Source organism: Rhinopithecus roxellana, chromosome 17 (genome assembly GCF_007565055.1).
Source record: "Rhinopithecus roxellana isolate Shanxi Qingling chromosome 17, ASM756505v1, whole genome shotgun sequence".
Lineage (NCBI taxonomy): Eukaryota > Metazoa > Chordata > Mammalia > Primates > Cercopithecidae > Rhinopithecus > Rhinopithecus roxellana.
In genome coordinates, this window is record NC_044565.1 from 3085386 (window position 1) to 3105705 (window position 20320).

Here is a 20320-nt window from a genome sequence, read left to right on the forward strand (position 1 = left end):
ATTATAAATTGAAATTTCTACAGTTTCTACGAGAAAATAGGGGAAAATTATTGTGACTTAGGCTAGGTGAAGATTTCTTACATCAAAAGCATAATCTGTAAAAGAAAATACTGACAAATTGGATTTCTTTGAAATTAAAACAAGACGTTGTTAAGAAAATGAAAGAAGCTACAGACTTGAAGAAAACATTTGCAAATCACATACCTAATAAGGAACTTGTATCCAGAATACATAAAGAACTCCCAAATCTCAATAATAAGAAATCAAACAATCCAAATTTTAAAAATGGGCAAAATATCTAAACAGACATTTCACCAAGGAAGAGTTATGAATGACAAACAGGTGTATGAAAAACTTCTCATCATTATTAGTCACTAGGGAGATGCACATTAATATCACAACAAGATACCACTATGCACCCATTAAAATGAGTACAAGAGAAAAGACTGACCTTAGGAAGCACTGTCGAGGATGCAGCTCAAAGGAATCTCTCATACAGTGATAATGGGTTTTAGAAATGACAGGACTGTCATTAACCAAATCGTTTCCAAGCCCAGTAAAGGTATTACTGTCTAAATTTCAGTCTTCCTCTTCATAGGGCCACAGTAAAACCAGCTTTCCAGTGTCTCACAAGGGTACCCCCAGTAGCAGTGAGCTTTGCACTTTAAGCAATCTGGGGTGGCTCTAGCTTAGAAACAATCTTTCTGGTGTTTTCTTTGAGGCACCAGACAACCAAGGCCATGAGACACAGCCTATTGTGTGTTCAGTGGTCTGTCCAGCTCTCTTGGATTTGCTTGTTGGTTCCTTTAAGGTGTCTTGAAAGGCAGCACGGCGCCCAATTAAATGAAAACCAGGAAGGCAGAATGCACGACGGCTATCAGCAATCAACTCTGGACAGTTCGTTGAGGATTGAACAAAACTCCGTGTTTCACCAAGTGCTTTTTTGTCTGCCTCTCTGCCTACAGTTAGAGGAAGGGGCCAGGTTGAGGCCAGGAAAGATTCTGTTTTAGCTGATAAAGGGAAAGCTCTGTGCCAGGAACCCTGTGGTTTTCTGTCTTTGGAAGCTCTCCCCTTTGGGGCTCAGGAGAAGAGATATCTTCCTCCTAAAGCACATATCGCCTATTGCCCAGGGGAAGCAATTCTCACACATCCAGGCCGGGAGACCCTGATCACCCCGGGCTATGTACTCGATTTCAGGCCAACAAGACACTAAGTTTTCTCTCTTAAATGTTTTAACTGTCGAGTTCCACGCTCCGCCTCCTTGGGCTTCTTATCCTGCAGGGATAGGCGGAGGGAGGCAGCTTCTAGGCTGGGGTGGGAGAAGCACCAGGCGGCGCGCGGTGCGGTCGGTGTGGGTCCAGGAGCGCAGCGCAGCCGAGGCAGCGCGCGGCCTCGCTGTGAACTTGACTGCGGGCGAGGCTGGGCTTCTCGGGCGCTGGAGCCCCACATCCTGACAAAGACAGGCTGCCGGCTCAGCTTTGTGTTGTAACAGAAAAGCCTGCCTTTTACCTTTCCTAAAAACAATTCCCGGGATCTGTTAGAGGGGTGTTTCAGTCACTCTGAAATGACCAGCGAAATCTCTTAGAGCCAAAATCAGTCAACGAGGAAAAGACACGCCAATTTTTAAAACCAATAGGTAGTTGATAAATGGAGCTGTCAGTCTAGAAGCCCCCTGGGCCCAGCGTGCTTCTGCAGAGCCGAGTATTTTTAGAGTCAGCGCTCTCTGAGATTCCAGCTGGTCGACCCGGCGGGGCTCCTGTTGGCCTCACAGCGCACGTGGCTTTGCGGGATATGATGCAACCCCAGCGTGGGCTTAACTGATGCTAGGCACCAGGCTGTAGATCCAGAAACCCCGGGACACACAGAAGGCCAGCTCTCATCCCTCATCCAATTTCACTTTAAAAAAAAAAAAAAAAAAAAAAAAAAAAAAAAAAACCTCAAGAGGTCTGGATGCCGTTTTGGGGGGACAGGATGTATTGAAGATTTATAAATGGAGCAATCTCCTAATCAAAATAAACATCATCCAATCGTGCTCACAGGGTGGCAAATTAGTGGCAGGATATTTTGTTTTCTTTAGCAGTGATCCGTGACTGATTTATGGATTAAAATGTGCCCTATGAAGTACATACATATCTGTGAACTGTCTGCCTAAGTATTTCCTGTTTGCCTCTGCCACATGCCCAAGGAGAGAACTGTTTCTCCTCCAGGCAGGAGCTCTCTGCATGGCTCCTTGGGCTGGGATATTGTCTGCGTAGGGCTTCCTTGGGCTTTGTTTTCTGCTCTGTCCCCTGAACTTGGCAAAAGGCCTATAACACGGGAGGCCGACTCTCCTACACATCCACAGGGCCCCCAAGCTCTTCATCTGTGAAGTGGGACAATAGTGCTTGTCTTACCAGTCTGATCGTGTCCTTTTGAGGATGCCGTTAATTAAGGATGGAAAAGATGCTGGTGACTGCAGCCTTTGTGGATCCACTTTGCTTGTCTGTGAGATAAAGGAGATCTTTATCAGTAATGCTTCAGTTATTTTATGTTTTTAAAAAAAGTTGCAGTAAGCATTATAAAATATTACAGTTGTTACTTCTAGAATGTGGCTACACAGGAATTTATGTTATTCTCTGTGTTTTTCTGTGTCTTTCGAAGTCTTCTGATCCAATAAAAAGAAAAGAAGAGTCAAGAAGAAAGAGGAGTTATATGAAATCTTAGACTTCCTCTGATTCCATGGACAGGAAAATGCTCACGAAACCCGAGTCCTGTAGGAATGAGAGGTATGACAATTATTCATGATATTTCTGTTCCTTCCATTGCTCTGAGAATTTACTAAAATCCTGCAGTAGCCTTCACCCCCACACTCAACCCCATTTGTCTAAGGCAGCTGTTTGCTCACCAGGCTGATTTGCTGGTGGGATAGGAATTTTCTAGCTGAAGATGGGTAAGCCCAGGATGATGTCATTTATAATATTTTGCTTCAATCTTCCCTTCCCAACAATCCCAACCTGTACCAAATAGGAACATACACCTGTAGGAAGAGAAACTATGATCTCTAGTCATTAAAAATGTGCTTTGTGTGAGGCGATCCCAAATGCTCTTGGGCTTAACAAAAACACATTGCAAGACTCACATTGCCATTGACATTTCCACTCCTCTAACTTAAAAACAGCCAAACTAAATTAAGTAACAACAACAACAAAAGTTGTTTCCTACACAGTTTGACCAGATCTTACCACCAGTTTTCAGCCTAAAACAATTTTCATGCTTGAGTTATTAACTTATGAAAATAGGCACAAAAGGGGGAAAATGTGCACAGATCCTCACTACATTATTAGTCATTGCTACAGCTGAATGCGTTCTGGTACAAAGGCATATTATTCTGCCTGCCAGTATCTCGGTTTTGAACAAAATGCAGCTCACTAATGGGTTCTGCCTCATATACCTTTCTGTAATCATTGTGTTGCCATTCTCTGTAATTTATCCTGTTTCTCATGAGGAATGTGTCCATTAGTCAGGCGTGCACACACACACGCACACACATCTTTTAAGTCTGCTTTCATTTGTGGCTGAAAAGAAAGGTCAGAGAGCTGCCAGTCATTTGGGGGAAACACCACTGTGCCAATAGTGATAATATTTGGAAAGCAGAGTGGTGGACGGATGTAAATAGATTCTGAAAATCTAGTGAATTGAGGGCAGCAACATGAGTACATGAAGAGGATCTAGAAGCAGACTGGCAAAGGTGGAGACGGAATGCGAGAGTCTGACCTGTCCCGTGTTGATCTCTTCATCTGGGAGGGGCAGTGCGGGGCTGACGTCTTCCTGGACCAGACAGAAACATCTTGCCCGCTTGCTGAGTAGCCTCAAGTCTGGGGGATGAGCTCCAGGATTCCGACAGGAACCCCCTTTTGGCAGCTCCTGGCTTGGGCTCAGAGGTGCTGCCCCAAGCCAGTCTGAGCCAAGTGAATAAAGGAATGGAGTTTTGAGCCTATGGATTTTTTGCTTCTGTAAACTCCAGAATTAGTTACAGAAATGAAGGCTTTTGAGTGTTTACTTCAAAAAAAAAAAAAAAAAGAGCAGGCAGGAAAATAATTGGGAAAAAATATGGACGAGATATTTTTAAAGCTTGACAAAGATCAAGATTTCACAAACAAGTGTGAATCACTAGAACCGGCTCCTCACAGATCAGAGGTCTGCAGGCGGCTGGGGATCTGGCAAACGGGCCCTCCATGGGCAGGGAGCTCCCCAAAAATTCTCATCCAGCAAGAGAAGCCTTTGGCATCTTCCTCTTGAATTAGGATAACAGGATTCTCCATCATACACTTGCCTGGTCAGAGAGGCAGTAATTGTGAACTGAACGTGTTCTTTTATCCTCTTTGAAGTGTTAACGAATGCTTTGATTCTGCTCTTTCCTCCTCATTAAGACACATGTGGCTCCTTTTTGCCCCCAGGAAGTTCCCAAGCCCACCATGCGTCCTGCTGCTCAGCTGAGTCCAATCCCAAGGAGGTCCTCTCCTGTCAGGTGGTAGGTATGACTGCCTTGCCAAAGACCGCTCTACCAGGATTCTGACCCAGGCCCAGGTGCAGGTAATCTCAGTGCCTCACATTGTTCTGGGAGCCCAGGGTGCATCACCATGGAGCCCCAGCTCATGTGACAACATAACGGTGTTTGCAGTAATTCTCAACTCTGGATGTCCTGTTCACTACGAAACACAGGCATGTTAAGTTTCCCTGATACTGTCCTGCAGAGGCTAGCAGGCTGGACAGAATTTAGGAAGACAGAACCCCCCAAAGATCTGGAATCTTTAGCAATTATAAAGCCCAATCCTGCCCATAGCCTTCTTTTACCAGAGACAAAGCAAAGTGGTTTGCCCAGAGCCTCACTGCCAGGCAGTGGCAGAACTGAGACTGGAAGTAGCCTTGCTTCTCCCAGCTGACATTGAACTCCTGAGGCTCATCTGCCATCAAACTCCGACCTGAAGCCCTCACTTACCCACTCCCAGTGCCAGGGCAAAGTCAATGAGATAGAAATCTACAGACTGGAGCGTGTGGGTTACTCAGAGGCCACTGAAGGTGGAACAGGTCCCTTTTGCACTGTGTTCCAGCCAGAGGGGAACACAGGCCAGTGGGTCAGAGTGCTGTGCCCCAGAGTCACAAGCACAGGGCGTGGCCCACGGGACCCAGTGAGGACATTCCTGCAGATGGCTACAGACAGGTAGAGAGCTGGAAGGCCAGGTGAACTCTGTCAGGTAGACAATGGGAAGGTGGACAGAGGAGTGTTCTTGAGAAAGCAATTCAAAGCTGGGAAAACCTAACCCCTCCTATCTCATTCCTTTTAGGCATAATCCCCACCGGCAACAGGCTCAGTGTCTGGCTAAATGTGCACCTCTCTTCTGAATCCCTTACCCATCAATGCAGTTGGTATCACAAATTAGGCCCTCTCCCCTATTTTCTTCTTTTTAACAATCTTAGCCTTTTTAAGTGTACAGTTCAATAGTGTTATGTACATTCACATTGTTATGTGACCAATCTCCAAAACTCATTTCATCCCCCAAAACTGAAATTCTTATGCATTAAACAACTCTCCATTCCCCAGACCCTGGAAGCCACCATTCTTTTTTGAGACAGAGTCTCCATCACCCAGACTGGAGTGCAGTGGTGCAATCTCAGCTGATCACAACTTCTGCCTCCTGGGTTCAAGCGATTCTCATACCTCAGCCTCCCGAGTAGCTGGGATTACAGGTGCGCACTACCACACCTGGCTAATTTTTGTATTTTTAGTAGACATGGGGTTTCACTATGTTGGTCAGGCTGGTCTTGAACTCTTGACCTCAAGCGATCTACCTGCCTCAGCCTCCCAATGTGCTAGGATTACAGGCGTGAGCCACCGTGCCTGGCCCACCATTCTGCTTTCCATCTGTATGCAATGGACTACCCTAGGTACCGCATATAAGTGGAGCTATACTGTATTTGTCCTTTTTTGTCTGGCTTTAGTCACTTAGCATAAAGCCTTCCAGGTTCTTCCATACTGTAGCATATAGCAGTGTTTCCTTCTGTTTTAAGGTTGAATAATATTCCACTGTATGTATAGACCACATTTGGTTTATTCATTCATCTGTAAACACTTCGGTTGTTTCTACCTTTTGGATATTGTAAACAACACTGCTATATTTGAATAAGGTGTGCAAATATTTATTTGAGATCTTGCTTTCAATTTTTTAAATACACACCTAGAGGTGGAACTTCTGGGTCATATGGTAGCTCTATTTTTAATTTTTTGAGGAGCTGCCATCCTGTTTTCCACAGTGGCTGTAGCATTTCGTATTCCCACCAAAAGTGGAGAAGGGTTCTGATTTCTCCATGACTTTGCCAGCACTTGATATAATGGTGTGAGGTGATGTCTCATTTTAGTTTTTATTTGCTTTTCTCTAATCATTAGTGATGCCAGTCACCTTTTCACATGCTTTTTGGCCATTTATTAATATATATCATCTTTGTAGAAATGTCTATTTAAGTCCTTTGCCCATTTTCTAATCAGGTGGTTGTTGCTGAGTTATAGGAGTTCTTTATCCTCCCACTCCCTGAACTTTTTTTTTTTTTTTTTTTGCAACTGGAAAACTAAAGGCTCAAAGGGGCAGACGGTCTGCTGAAGCCTTTGCTCAGGGGCTGCTTGGCAGTAGCAGCAGGGAAAGACTGACCCTGGCTGAGCCTGGCTTAGGTGGCGGCTACAGAGCTCTCAGCCCATTCTCCCAGCCACACAGTCTCAGAGCAAATACTGTCCATCAAATGCATACTCTGTGTTCATAGCTTCGTGTACCAAATTGCTGTTTGAAAACCAATGGCAAACACTGGTTGCAGAGAACCCAGAAGCATGTAATATCCACTTTAATGATGGTTCCACTTTCATATTTTTTCTCCCCTCTAAGGAAACAGAGAGAGAAAAAATTGTTCACGGAAAAAAATATATTTAAATGGATCAGTGCCAGGGAATCATTTGCACATCTGTTCTTAACAGGTTTCAGCTGAAACTACTGAAAATATACATAGATCTGTTTATGTGAAACCAGTTAAATATGATAAGATTACAACTTGGAGGGTAACTATGGATTTGGTGGTGGGAAAAAAAAAAAAGCCCCTCCACACTTGGTCTCCGCATTCACTCATAACATTTTACCACAGATGTGTTGAGGGAATCAGATTTGCTGCAAATGGAAAAGACCTGAATTATTTGAGATTAGCTACAAACAAACTCAAGATGCTCCCACCTCCTTTCTGCAGCACATAATTCCTGCCTCGTCTCTAATCTGGGCCCAGGCCTTTGTTATCAGAGAGGAGACTGTAGCCAGGAAATCACCCGTTTCTGAGTAAGTCTGCCTTCACTCCTCCAACTAGCCATTTAGGAGGAAGACAGTGTGCGCACTGCTCACACAGAGAATGCACAGTTGTCTTCCTTGCAGTTTTCAGCCATCCCAAAGGACACCATGGTCTCCTGAGGTTGTGCAGGCGGCAAGGAGAGAGTGTTGGCTGAGGGGTTCCCAATGGAGGCCCTGTGCTCCTTCTGGAATCTTTTCTATGTAGTACTCGCAACCACGCTACGAGGTTGCATTGTCACCCTGCCTTGCAGAGATGAGCAAATTGAGGCTCCAGGTTCTAGGAGAATTTATCCAGGGCCATGCCGATAATTAGATGCTCTAAAGGAAGAAAGATGTTTCCTCCCATCTAAATATGCCTTAACAGGAGCGTCACTTGAGCCCAGGAGTTCAAGTCTTCAGTGAGTTATGATTGTGCCACTGCACTCCAGCCTGGGCAACAGAGCAAGACCCTTCCTATATTAAAAATAAATAAACAAACAGTAAGTGAATAAGCCTTGAGGCAAGGTCATGACTCAAATATCCACAGGGTCCAGCAGGAGCAGGAGTGAGGGGCCCTAGGCAGCTGTTATGGGGCTGTAGCAGACTGACCCTGGGAAAAATGCACACACCGTGGCCCAGATCTTCTGGGTTTTGTGTAGAGAACGAGAAATCACTAGAGTTTTGCATGGTAGCTCGGATATTGAAAACAAGCACAAAGCACAGCCCCTGCTATAGTTTGCAATCTCCACTGTGGGTCCTTTGGTGCCCCCAGCGGTGGGAGGAAGGGGCTGCACTTTCTTTGAACCCCCTCCGGTTGGGGACTGGGTATCTGACCATCAGGATCCTTGCCTCCTGATGCAGGAGGTGTCTGTCACAGGCCACAGGCACGGCAGCTCAGCACCCTCATCCCAGTATCCCTTCTAAACTTAATTAGACTCCTCAACTCTGGCACACTGCGAAATGCAATTCATCTATAAACATTTCTCTAATAATTTATCTCAAAAAAGTGACATCAGTCTATAAAACACACCACAGGACACAGGAATGGCAGTCCCATGGCCTCAGAAATAATCAGCCAAAATTGACATCTGACAACACCTCCTCCCGCAACCCCAGGGGCCGGGCTGTGATCCGTAAGGTTTTCATTCCTGCTGGACCCCACGCTGTGAAAATGCACCTATTTTTATTCATCAAAATCATTTTTTTAAAAAAATAAGCAGCCCAGTAGAAAACAATTGTGAATGGCAGTTTCATTACATTTGGAGTTTTGGAACAAAGACAATATTGCTCACACTCTGCGACCTGTTCAATGATACTGAAGTTTAATTTAAAAAACGTTAACATACTAAACTGATGACAAGGAAGGTGCAACACTAGGTTTTTTTTTTTTGAAAAATCAGGAAAGCAAAATATGCTTGACGGATTGTCTCAATTATCAATTCAATGTGACTTAACATTTTGTCTTTTGGTTTTTATTTGAAACTTTCAGTTTTGAACCAGTAGGGCAGTAATCCAAGCTGTATGGAACCAAAGTGGGGAGGTTGGTGGGACTCGGAGGGGAAGCTGAATAGAGGGACCCCTATTTGCCCTTTAGGGGCTCAAGTATCATCCTGGGCAAAAGACCAGTTCTTGTCTTAAAGGTCCTACTAGAATTGGCTACTGTTCTGGGCTCCCCTAGAAAAGCCCTTGAAAGAGTATTTTTCTGAGCAAGAAACGCGGTGATGCTTCCACCACGTGATTGGTTTAAGACAGTCATTCTAGTAGACTTGATAAGTGAGAGCCAATTATTTTGAAGCAATAGATTAAGTGGTGTGTGGGCAGCCACTGAATATTTAACCCAGCCTGAGATTCATTAATTATGAAAGACTTTTCTTCTGAGATGATGCAATAATAGAATAGGAAAATGTGAGTGTTGAAAGTATGTCAATGCATTGATTTTAAAGAAGGTCATCTAAAGCAGCAAAAAGTGATCCACATCCTCTCTGGATAGTCTCTAAAACATGTCACATCAGTTCATGTCGTAAAGCCCCATAAAAGAGAGCTATTTTCCCCCAACCACAGAGCCCTGAGATCTGGCCAGAGGTCCCATGGTGGAAGACTCACCCCCACTGTAGCCTGTGAAAGAGGAAAGCCACTGGCCCTCATCTTGGGGACCCGTGAAGACCCACCTCCCAGATGGAGCAGGCGAGGGAACTGCAGGGTATTGGGTGAGGCCTGGTATACTTCCTGCAGGCTTTGGGTCTTGGAGGTAATGGTACCAGCCTCCCAGTGTGGGAGCTGGAGCGTCTGCTTCCACCCTGAGAAAATAGGTGTGGGAGCAGGTCACAAGCTAGGATAGTGCCTCAACCTCCCTGAGGAAAAGACCAGAATGTATTCAGAGTCCAGGATCCAAACCAGGGGTCTGGAGTGGCAAATTTAAGGCCTTGAGACTGGACTGGACCAGTGCAGAGTCAGGGAGCCACAGCTGTGACATCAGGGAGATGCTTGTCATGCACAGGGAGGAGGCTGCGTTCTGTTCTCACAGTGACAGGAAGCCACTGTTGAGTTCCAAGGGGGAGAAGGACATGGCTCAATGTGCCTTTCCCAAAGATCATGCCGGCTCTGTGTGGAGTAGGAGTCTGGACAGGTAAGAGTCTGGGCTGTGGGCCAAATGGGAGACATGGGATGGGAGACAACAGGATGGACTCTTGAGACATTTCACAGATAGAGCCGGCAAGGCACAGGGAAGCACTGGGTGGGGAAGGTGAGGGCAGAGTCCATGGATAAGGCACCTAAAACCCCTGGTTTCCCATTTAGAGAAAGAATCCAATAATTACTACCCATCTGAGCTGTTGTGAGGACTAAGAATGGTGCATGCCATGAGCAGCTCACAACAGGGCTCCAAGGAGTGAGGGTCTGACTGTGCTCCTATTACCTCCTTTTGTCATCACAAGCACAAATGATGGACATCTGTCTCTAGCCATGTTACTTCTGACCCCCCAGCCCCAGCAAAGCAGGAAGTGGGGCCTGGGTGACAAGAGGGGTGACAAGGCGAGTTTGAATTGATCTTTCTGAGAAATCATGTGCAACTTCATAAGCAAAACAATTACGCAATAAACTTCCAGGTTCTTAAAACCACGCTGAGGGTTACAAAAAGAAAGTTAACTGGATGCTGATGTGGACTGTGCAAATTGTTACCATACTGAAAACCCTCTGTGTCCGTGGCAACTTATGTACAAGTGTGCTGGACAAGTGACTGCCCCCTCAGGCCGGGATCCCTGTGTCCACTCTGCGATGCCTGTCCCCATCATCACTCCTGGAGAAGCAGGGACGGTAACAGAGTTCCCACTGGAGGACCAAACATGCATCCAGCCCTGGAAAACAGTACCACACTGGGCACACTGGACCCTTCCAGCCCTGGGCATTGGGAAGTGCTAAAGAAGTTGATTCACAGGGGAAACTGGGCCCTATCTGTGGGGTCTTCCCACTGGCTGGAAGGGTTCCTGGAGGAGGAGTTTCAGGGCTCTGTGAGGATGGGTAGGAGGGCCTATGGGGCAAGGTTCACAGCATCCTGCTTGGAGAAGGACACATACCCTGTTTCCTCAGAGCCAACCCATTTTCCATTCTAAATATAGCCTAAGATGACCCAAGACATCTTCAGTCCCTTGCAGGGAGACCGCAGTTTTGTAATTTTCAGCATTTCTATGATTCTGAGGAAATGAACAGTAAAGCCCGAAGCCGTTTCACTAGGATCCCCTGAGCCCGGGGACCCTAGGTCCTGGCAGACAACACTCCACCCTTTGAAAGAAGAGCCCAGGCAAGCTGCCCCTGGTGAGGAGCTCCCTTTGGCATCCAATTTTAGGAGATTGCAGAGTATTTTGTCAGCCTACTCCCTCCCTCCGGCAAAGTGAAGTGAGGCTTCTGTTCACCCAGGATGGGTCACTGTCACCCCAGGCCCACAATAAGTAGCTCTTTCCACAACTCTTGGGATGTTTCACTTCCGCCATCTCCTGAGAGAGGCCCAGCCCTGACAGGATTTCAGTTGGACAAAAGATTTTGGTCTCTCCTGAAATCCTTGCTGCATCGCCAGCTTTTGTAGCATTTCTACAAAGTCTAAGATACAAGACTTTCAAAGAGGGAGCGTCCACCACAGGCCTGGGGCACAGCAGTGACTCTTGGTTTGGAAGCGCTTCCCTGCTTGTTTGTAAGCCAGGGTATATTTTTACTATCTGAGTGGGGCCCTGCTAATTGCTTCATGAGCACTTCTGGGGAAGTTCTCTTTCCAGGGGCCAGCGTTAACTCCTACAGCACCAGCGCTTCCCAGCCAGGATGCTCGGGGCCTGCGTGAAGAGGTGCATTGGTTATCCCTAAAGGGTTAATGACTGGAGATGCGAGGATGGTCATGTTGAATTATATATAGCAAACAGTGAGCAAAGCAGGCAAGCACAAAAAAAGGAAGACAGGAAAAAAACTGCATGGATACACTCCCCTCCCCCCACCTTCCCTGGTCTACCCCCACCCTCCCGCAACAACACTATATATACAGACCACAGTTAAATTTGGCACAGAGACTATAGCCAAGAAGGAAAACAGATCAGGTTACACAGAGTCCTATTCAGATTTGGGCCTGGGCCTCATGGGGACAATGCTGTGCTGAGGAGAACAAGGCCATGGTGTGTTGTCGAAAAACGCACACCCGTGCGCTTTGCTTTTCTTCCAAGCATTCGCTGGCCTGGCCCTGGGCAGCAGGTTAATTCCCTGCTCCACAGGTGGAGACAGATAAAACAAACCGAAACGGTGTAATGGGCTACAGGAAACCTTTCTTTCAGAACTTGATTCATCTCCAGAAAGGAAACACATGAGGACTTTGCTCTGGATGGTAATCTGTTTTCTTAGGGCAGCTGAGAGAGGCCTGGCGGCCAGGGTAAATACGGCAAGCGGTAGAGGGGTTTTTCGCAGGTGGAACTGCAAGGGAAGGTTGAAAAGATCACTTCCTACACTCTGTTCCCTACCAAGAGTGAGCTGTCAATCTTGCAGGAATGAAGGTGCTCTGGAAAACAGCAGTGGGGAGAGAGCGGGCCACAAGGGAGAAACCTGAGCCACAGGTGCGTGCCTGGGATACCCCCTACTCCTGCGGGCCGGCTCACCTGGCAGAGCCCAGCAGAAAGACTGCTCCCAAGCTCACTGCTCAAAGTTCGCCATGTGGAAAAAGCAGGCCAGGACTTCTGGAATGCAACCCGGGTGCGTGTCAGCCTCTGCTTTGAGCAGACGAGCAGGCCTGCAGCAGGCAAGCTGCCATTGAGGGTGACCTGAGCCTCTAGTGGATGTAAAGCTGGGCACAGCGAAGGCCAGGTACAGTATAGTCATTGGAATCATCTCCACCAGCAGGCACTCAGGACACCTTGAGGAGATGAGACAGCCAGCTAGCATGTAACAGTCAGGGCTGCATAGAGCATGATAGTCAAAAGGACAATCCCTCATGCCACCATCGTGTGTGTGTCTTTTAAAAGACATTCTATCTTGTTATCCCATTTGATCTTCACCTGACCCTAGGTGGGCCTGGCAGGGCAGGGCATCACCCTTGTTTTGCAGTGGAGGAAGTGGAGGCCCAGCAAAGCCACCTCTTACCTGAGTGGGGACAGCTGGTTCAAAGATAGCGCTTTGCCCAGCCCTCTGGACAGACACCTCTGGACTGGTCTCTGTGGTGTAGGCAGTGGTTTGCACATTTGAGTGTGCACCCAAATCAAGGGGACCATCTTCGGCCTGGTGTAGCCTGCTCCCCTCAGGTTAGGCCTGGGATTTCTGTTTGGGCCCCGGCCCCCAGCAGCAAGATGGGTGTCCAGTGATCTTAGTTCACACTGGGCTTTTCCATGGACACAAGCTTAGTCTGCATTGGTAAAGTAGGGACGATAGCTCAGCGTGTGTCTAGGGTTGCCTCAAACAGTGACGGACCCAGAGGATTTCATCTCCTTTCCCTACATGATTTGTTGGGCTCTCTAACTTGAACCCCCTTGTAAAAAGAATGTGGTTATGGGCTGAGATACGTCTCTTCCCCCAAATTCATGTGTTTAAGTCTGAACCCTCAGTTCCTCAGGATGTGACCTTATCTGGAAATAGGGTCATTGCAGATGTAATTAGTTAAGATGAGATTATACTAGAGTAGGGTGGGCCCCTAATCCAACATGACTGGTGTCCTTATGAAAGGGGGAAATTCAGACACAGATACACACAGACAGGGAGAGTGCCCTGTGAAGATGCAGGGAGAGGTCGGGGTGGTGCTTCTGTCAGCCAAGGAACAGCAATGGCTGCCAGCAAACACCAGAAGCACGAACGATTCTCCCTCACGGCGCTCAGAAGAAACCCACACTGCCCAAGCTAAGCTTGGACTTTCAGCCTCCAGAACTTCCAGGCAATCAGTTTCAGTTGTTAAGACCCCCAGATTGTAGAGCTTTGTTATGGCCTTCCTGGAAGATGAACCCAGATGCTAAAAAGGCTGAGGAGTGGAAAACTGACGTCTGTGGTTAGTTTACCTTGAAAACCAACCATGAGGCCCCTTCCAACTCTGTTCCACAGACATCGATTCTGTTTTATTCTTTGAACCAAGAGTAGTACTCCACAACTGTAAACACAGTCCACAAGTTTTCTACTCCGGACCATCTCTCTAGCAGACAGAAGGAAATATGTTTTCCTTCGCCAAATCCTAACCCTACTTTGTTCTCAATAGAAATTATATTGTGTCTAAGTTTCCCAAAATGTCTCAAAAGCAAGACAAACACCCACTTCCTCTTTTGGAAACTGATGGGACCCTCTACAAATTACATTTGGAGACATCACTCTTCCCAGCCAACTTAGAAACTCAAACTCTTGTCAACTTTCCTGGTATCCCAACTTGCTCTCAAGAGAAAACTAAAAACCCATTCACATGAATAAAGTATAAATGACAGTCAAGAGCTTAAAGTGCTAACTGTCCTAGGTGGGGAATAAGGTCACAAAGAATGTCGGTAAAGAGGCACATGTCAGGGGTGGGAGCCCACTTTGCCTTATACCCTGACCAGGTATGTAGTCCTCAATGTAAAACTCTCCCACTGGGTGGGAATTCCTCCTGGCCCATCAATGCCAGCCTCCCTGTGGCTTTGCATCAGGTTCCACTTCCTCATGGCAGCGTGGAATGCTATTCCTGTCTCTCCAATGTCCTCACACCCCAGTGACTCCAACATCCTCTAGGACCAGGGAAGTCCGCGCAGAACCTGCCACCATCCCTGGCACCCTGACAGCCCCTTCTAAGTGACAGGAGCTTAAAGTGTAGCTTAAAGAAGCAGCTTTGGACCTGGTGGTACCTAGGGCTAAATTCTGCAGTACTCAGGTGGACCGTAAAATAGGGCCGTATTATTAGACTTGATGTGTGAATGCCACTCTCCTTTTCTTTGATTGTCCTGTACCTGAAATCTACCTGCTCTAGAATTGATTCCCGGATAATGTCTCTTTTAGCCTTACTCTTCCCCCAGAGTCTCCTATCGTTTATACAAGTCCTGGGTTATTGTTCCTCCACCCAGCATTACTTAATACACCAATTAATTAGAATGTAGGCTTTTCAGAGAGAGAATCATACGTTTATCCATTTCCCCTTCCCAGACTTTGGTGACTTACATGTAGAAGTTACTCAGTAAATATCTGTTGAAGGTTAATTCAACCTGAATTTCTTGTGTTCATCTCCCCTTGTTACTTGTTTTGGTCCCCAAATCCTTCCCATTTCAGACATTTGGTCAGCCCATCAACAGAGGTTGTCTCCTAACATACACCAAATCTAGAACGTTATACAGAGCTGAGTTCCTATTAATTCAGTGACAAAAGATGTCACAGACCTTCAGAGTTGGAAGATTCTTTAGAAAGTATTTCATCCATTTCCTTAATAAGAGGCCATGTTACTCATCCAAGGCCACACAGCTGGGGAAGCAGCAGCAGGGCCTGGCAGGAAGATGTTCTGGTGGAAGTGAGGCCATTCATCATGTCCAAGAAGATGTCATCTGGGTGGCCAGTGTCAGGTGAGGGGCCAACTCATACACTTGTTGCAAGGTTCCCTCTATTGGCCCCTGGGCATTTCTGTTTAACCTGAACACCCCTCTGCATAAGTCCAGGTACCTCCATCTGATCTTCTCCGCAGGTTATCCTCATGGGCAGCTGGATGAGGAGCTCACCCCCAATACAACCAGGCTGCAAGGACCCCTGCTCCCACCTCTGGGTGGCAGAGACACAGCCTCCTGCCCTATCTCACAAATCCATGGATGTGACCCATGAGAGTGACTTCCATTTAAAGTTTTGGGCAAATCTCAGAGATTGCTGTTTTCAACCACTGGGGAAGCTTAAAGCCAAACAGTCCTACTGGCATAGAAGTAAGCCTCATTGTTTTCTATCTGAACACATGTTTTACATCAAGAGAAGGGCTGTGGTTGGGGTAGGGAGAGCTGAAGGGAGATTCAAAGGTTCTTCAGCTCTCACAGATCTCAACCTCTTCAAAGTTTCAACCCTCAGAGCACTTAAGATGTTTCATCCCACTCAGCAGAAGTGGCTCTGCCCACACTCTCGGGTGCCACGGTGCGTGCGTGGGAACTCAGCTGTGGTCCAGAGCCAGCAAAGGAAATGGGACAGTCACCTCACTGTATTTTTCCGAGAGGATGTAATTTCTCCTTTGGGATTTGATAAGCTTCCTAAGGCACATTCACATGCACAGGGCAGGTGAGACCTGCATGTTAATGAGGCCACATCAAGTCTCACATGGTGATGGGTATGAATGAACTCATGTTTGAAGTAATGGGCAACTCCTACTTGGGACCTTGAGCAAGTGGGTGTGGGTCAGAGCCCAGAGTCAGGGCAATGGATAGGCAATGGGAAAGAGAGAGAGGTTTGCTTTTAGTGGTAACCACTTTCTAGTCTCAGCATTCTCGACTGCAGACTGGAGATAACAATAATGTCCTTCCATGATATTTGGGGGGTTGACCAAATGAAATTTCTTGTAAAAGTGCTGGGCACAGGGCAGATGAGCATCAATTCTGTGCCCAGGAAGGGATTCCAGTGCCATTGCCAGCTCCTGATTGCCTTCTTTTGAGATGATGTATTTTCTTCAAGGGCAAGGAGCAACAAGAGGGTACCTACAGCCTATAGGACAATATAAGTCAAATTCTGGAGTAAAAGCGTGGCACTTAGACTGTGTGCCAAGTCATTTGTGATCAGAGGGAAACTGAAAAGTGGCATAACAGGGTGATGGGCGGGCCCAGGAAAATCCACTATGAGTCTTGGGGGCACTGCTAGCACCTCTGCTACCTTCTAGGCGGGTCATTTCACCTCCCTGACCCAACTGTGAATTCAAGAATACCACACGCATCTCTGCACTGTGGCCAGGACTCCTGCAGAATAATGCAAGGGAAGAGAGCTGGAAACGACAACCTACTGGTCACATGTGTGATGCTATTTGATGTGGTTTGGCTCTGTGTCCCCCCTCAAATCTCTTGTTGAATTACAATTCCCAGTGTTGGAGGAGAGGCCTGGTGGGAGGTGAGTGAATCACGGGGGCGGACTTCCCCCTTGCTGTTCTCATGATAGAGTTCACGAGATCTGGCTGTTTGAAAGTGTGTAGCACTTCCCCCTTATCTCTGTCTCTCTCCAGCGTGAAGATGTGTTAGCTTCCCCTTTGTCTTCCGCCATGATTGCAAGTTTCCTGAGATCTCCCAGCTATGCGTCCTGTACAGCTTGTGGAACTGCAAGTCAATCAAACCTCTTTTCTTCATCAATTACCCAGTTGCAGGTAGTTCTTTATCACAGTGTGAGAATGGACTAATACATTATTGTTATTGTTAAAGGAAAAGAGAAGGGGCCAGGAGGAAGAGGAGGAAGGAAAAGAGGGGAGAAATGAGGAAGAGGGAAAGGAGAAAGAGGGAGGAGAGAGAAGGGGGATTGCTTTAAAAACAAAAATAAACTTTTTATTTTAGAATAGGTTTAAATTTCCAGAAAAGTTGAGAATAGTCCAGAGAGTTTCCCTAGATATCACACCCAGTTTCTCCCGTTGTTACTATCTTACATTAATGAGGTGCTTTTGTCACAATTAATGGCCAATGTTGATACATATTAACTAAAGTCACCCTTCATTCAGATTTCCTTAGTTGACCCAGCATCCTTCTTCCACCACAGAACACCATGTTACACTGAGTTGTTACATCTCCTTAGGCTTCTCTTGGCTGTGACAATTTCTTAGACTTTCCTTGTTTTTGATGACCTTGACAGTTTTGAGGAACAGTAGTCAGGTATTTTGTAGAATGTCCCAACATTGGAATTTGCCTGGTGTTTTCTTCTATGATTATTGGGAGAAGACCACAGAAGTAAAGTGCCACCTTCATCACATTCTATCAGGAACATATACTATCAACATGACGTCCCGCTTCATGTTGACCATGATCGTCTGACTGAGGCAGTGTTTGTTGGACGTCTCCACTGTGAAGTTTCTCCCCCTGCCCCCTCTCCACACTGTACACTTTGAAAGGAAGTCACTGTGTGCAGCCCATACTTAAAGTGGGGGGAATTATGCTCCACCTCCTTGGGGGTGGAGTATTACATAAATGACCTGAAGTTCCACCACACTCTGGAGATGTGCCTATTCTCTGCCATTTACTTATTCATATGTATATGATTAAATAGATATATAAATGTAAATCAGTATGGAGTCACGCAGATTTTTTTTCTACTTGGGTTATTTATAAACCAATACTACTTTGTTGCTCAAATTGTTCCAGCTTTGGCCATGGAAAGCTTTTTCAAGTGGTCACTGTGTCCCCTTGACCTGTGTGTTACTGTTTGTTCTTCTGAGCACGTTCTCACTTTCTGGCCCTGTAAAATGCTCCTCCAGGCTCATCTTGTACATTCCCCGCCTGTCCTAGAATCAGCCATTTCTCCAGGAAGGCTGAGTTCCTTTTATTAAATGGTGTTAAGAACAGCGGGGGCAGCGGCAGCAGCGTTGTGACGTCAGGGCGTTGGGGCAGCTCCTGTGACAGACGGAGCTGGAGCGGTGGGGCGGTGGCAGAGTCTGGCGCCCGGGAGAGTAGAATGAATCTTACTTGTTGAATATCTTCTGGTTACTAGTTGGATTCATTTGTAAAAGAATCATTTTCCTCTGTGTGGAAGACACTTAGTGGCATATTTAAATTATAAGTCCACGGATCAAAAAGCTTTTTGATTTCCCAAAGGGGGGACATACCACTATGTCAGATAAACTTGACATGACAGCCGAGATGGTGCTGTCCCAGAGACGACGAGATGAACTCAATCGAGCTATAGCGGATTATCTTCGTTCAAATGGCTATGAAGAGGCATATTCAGTTTTTAAAAAGGAAGCTGAATTAGATATGAATGAAGAATTAAAGTAGGCTGGAGTTTTGGGAAAAAAATGGACATCTGTTATTAGATAACGAAAGAAGGTTATGGAATTAGAATCAAAGTTAAATTAAGCAAAAGAAGAATTTATGTCAGGTGGACCTCTTGGTCAGAAACAAGACCCCAAAAATGGGTATTTTCCGCCAGAAAAATATGCATTGAGTGGTGACAGGAGTCCAGTCACTCGAGTCCTTTTCCATCCTGTGTTCAGTGTTACGGTCTCTGCTTCAGAGGATGCTACAATTAACATGTGGGATTATGAGACTGGAGATTTTGAATGAACTCTTAAAGGAAGGACATACAGACTCTGTACAGGATATTTCATTCGACCACAGTGGCAGGCTTCTGGCTTCCTGTTCTGCAGCTATGACCATTAAACTCTGGGATTTTCAGGACTTTGAATGCTTCAGAACCATGCACGGCCAAGACCACAATGTTTCCTCAGTAGCCATCACGGCCAGGGGAGATCATACAGCGTCTGCCTCAAGGGATGAAGCTATAAAAATGTGGGAAGTGCAAACTGGCTACTGTGTAAAGACGTTCACAGGACACAGAGAATGGGTACGTATGGTACAACCAAATCAAGATGGCACTCTGATAGCCAGGTGTTCCAATGACCAGACTGTGTGTGTATGGGTCATAGCAACAAAGGAATGCAAGGCTGAGCTCCGAGAACATGAGCATGTGGTAGAATGCATTTCCTGGGCTCCAGAAAGCTCATATTCTTCCATCTCTGAAGCAACAGGCTCTGAGACTAAAAGAAAAAGTGGTAAACCTGGGCCATTCTTGCTGTCTGGATCCAGAGACAAGACTATGAAGATATGGGATATCAGTACTGGCATGTACCTTATGACCCTCGTGGGTCATGATAACTGAGTACGTGGAGTTCTGTTCAGTTCTGGGGGAAGTTTATGTTGAGTTGTGCTGATGACAAGACCGTATGCCTATGGGATCACAAGAACAAGCAATGCATGAAGACCCTCAATACGCGTGAACACTTTGTTACCTCCTTGGATTTCCACAAGACGGCACCCTATGTGGTCACTGGCCACGTAGATCAAACAGTAAACGTGTGGGAGTGCCATTGATTGTGTCTCCTTCGGCCCCTGCTCCCTCTTTTCCTCTGGATGCACTCTGATGATACCATGGTTACCCCACTGAGCGCTGTTTAAATAAATATTGTTCTTTCATGTAAATTATTCTGGATGTAGATTGAGCTTATTAAATGTTACACACAAAGTAAAAAAAAAAAAAAAAAAAAAAAAAGAACAACATTAAAACCTAAGATGTAAACACTAGATGTGCTCATTGATACTTCTTCAGGCCCTGTCAGGAGGCAGAACAAGGAAATACATACCAACCCATATCTGTAAGTATATTGTACATATCCATCTGCATCTATTTTGAGCTGAACTCGATTCCATGTTGATGTCCCCAACACTAACCACTGTCATATGAATCACTGCAGCCTTCCCTGCTTGCTTGTCTGTAGCATCCCCTCCAACAAGGAGAAACCTGGCTCCCACCATCCTCCATCCAGTGACTTCACATTTCAGAGTGCGTGACTAGTGGCTTCAGAACTTACA

At 46.2% G+C, this 20320-nt stretch overlaps 1 pseudogene across 1 annotated transcript; it reads left to right on the forward strand.

Annotated features, from left to right (window-relative positions):
- Positions 1–18334: 18334 nt before the first annotated feature.
- Positions 18335–19850, forward strand: LOC104680410 (annotated as a pseudogene). Its single transcript, XR_004054339.1, has one exon. The product of XR_004054339.1 is annotated as a platelet-activating factor acetylhydrolase IB subunit alpha pseudogene (transcript).
- Positions 19851–20320: the final 470 nt, after the last annotated feature.